This window comes from Haplochromis burtoni, unplaced genomic scaffold, assembly GCF_018398535.1.
Source record: "Haplochromis burtoni strain Fernald_Lab_line unplaced genomic scaffold, NCSU_Asbu1 Contig_19, whole genome shotgun sequence".
Classification (NCBI taxonomy): domain Eukaryota; kingdom Metazoa; phylum Chordata; class Actinopteri; order Cichliformes; family Cichlidae; genus Haplochromis; species Haplochromis burtoni.
The window spans coordinates 176,688-179,177 of record NW_024582380.1 but is presented as its reverse complement, the minus strand read 5'-3'; positions in this window follow the sequence as shown (position 1 = coordinate 179,177).

The window sequence follows — 2,490 nt, the reverse complement described above, 5'->3', positions numbered from 1 at the left end:
CACACACACACACACACACACACACACACACACACACACACACACACACACACACACACACAACAATCTCATATATTCCCTTAGTGATAGACTAAACATTATTTGATTTAAGGAGTATTCAGCTTTATCGCTGGAACTCTTTTCTTGGTCTTGTTGTAAGGGATATCATTATTTGGAGTCGAGCCCAGTGTCTGCACACAGATCTGTTTGTCTACACTGGGTTCTCGCTCTGTTCATCAGGTAACATTTGCTGCTTTTGTTTTCAGTCTGTTTCAGGTGGGTACTGGAAGCCCACAGTGGGTTTATCTGAGGTTTTCTGCTGGCAACATGAAGCAGCAGCAGCTCTAAAGAAAGTCAATAAGAGAAGAAGCTTCACGCTGGCAAATGAAAATTACTCGAAAAAAAAGCAAGTGATATCCTCCACGCGGTCATTTGATACACTGTTGATATGAATACTATGATAATCTCACCAGCTGACTGCCTCACTTCTCTGTTCCTAATGCTCCCGCCCATTTGACAAACCCTGTCCCCTGTCTGATCTAGGTCTGACAGGTTTTCACCCTTGGTATTGAATTTATTTTTCAGAGTCAGTTCCTCTTTAGAAGAAACATTGTTTGAGTCCCTCCCAGCTCCAGCCATCAACAGCAGCGGCTGCTTTAGATTCATTAATATTTATAGGCTAACACAGGATTTTACAGGCCGACCTGTCGCGGCTGCTGTAACTGCTGCTGTAAAACTGCATCTTAGATGCCGAAGCACTCCCTTCACAGCTGACTCTTGGCACAGCTGAAGCAATCGAGCCTAAATGCTCACACACACGCACACACACAGAACGACTTGTAGTGATTTAAGTTGAAAATCTGCTCTTGGAGGAGAAGGCTGATTTATTATTATTATTGTTATAATGCTGGGGATCTATCTGCAGTTCTTTGTGTGGCATTTTCCCCTATAAACCATATAGTAATAACATTCAGACAGCCCTGTACATTAAAATGAAGCCAATTTCAGGTCTTTCTGCCATGTAGGTGAGAGGTGATCTTACCCATTAAGGTTAGAGCCACTTTCCCCTTCAGTAACAGTGTCTTCCAGGTCTGTGACCATGAGGGAAATGGTCTGTGTTATGGAGGTGAGCAGGGCTCACCTTGTGCCCTGATGAAAGACATATGCTATTAACAACCTCTGCCTCATCACTTTTATCGGGCAATTGAATCCAGTAGTTTTCCTTCACATTAAAGTGCATGCTCCTTACCTGTGGCTGCTCACACTGTGAGTGAAGTGAAGCCATTTTCTGTGATGCCCTGGTCCAAGTTTATTTGTATAGCTCTTAATCACAGTTACAAAAGGCTTCGCAACGCCCACATTATGGAACAACAAATGTGAAAAATGGGTTTGAATCTGCTGCCACACAAAGCATGGCTCAAATACAATGCTTTAACAGCAGGAAGGACTCAAAGCTGTGGGTTTTATTGCTCATGTATGGACTGGATAAGAAGTGACAGAGAGACTCGTTAAGCAGTGGGTTATATGCTCCCCAGGAAACTTTGAGCCTCAGACGCTTTGTTTTCTGTTTTGATTCTCCAGTTTTTGCCCCTTTATTGCTTCAGTTTTGTATCTACGCCTGTGGTGACTGGGCCAGTCAGTCAGGTTGTTGCTGCTGATGGTGTCAACATCACTGAAACACACTGCCAGCAAGCAAGCCTGCCAATCAATCAGCCAATCAGCAGCTTATCAGCTCATCATTCACAGCATCTTTTCTTATCTGCAAACCTATGCAAAGTAGTAATGACCTAATTAGAGTGACACTCACACTTGCTGGCAGCTGTGCTGGTACAGTCAATGAGGTGGCTCATTGTGATGAATGGATGGGCGACGGCTTTCCCTGGTGGAATTCTCCCACCTGCACTCGTCAAACATTTGGTTAATTAAGTCAAGAACTCGCGCTCGTCCGCTGAGAGTTTTCACAACCAGATAAAATGAAGTGGAAACAACTCAGCTCCAAGAACCGGCAATGTTTTACAGCAGGTCACACAGTTGAATCATTTTGCATATCCTTGAACTTTTTCACGAATTTTTTTTTTTTTACATTTCATTATTAGCCAGCTCCGATTCAATGACACCAATTTGTTTTCACTAAATGAATGCCACTCGGGCACTTTGCTCCCGAAACTCCAGCCTCAAATGCCATTGGCATGAAATTTTGTTGTGATATTTACTTTGCTCATGGATGACAAAGATGATAAATCTTAGTGACCACAGTGGTGTCATATCTCCACGCTTTAGTGCCAAAAATGTTTTTGGGTTTTAGGTAATAAAAATGACTCAGCATATATTTGGATTCGTTATCATGAAATCTGGTTACATGATCACACACACACACACACACACACACACACACACACACACACACACACACACACACACACACACACACACACAAATAAATCTCGTAAAGATTGTCTTAACATATTTTCAACATATGAATCAGGAGAA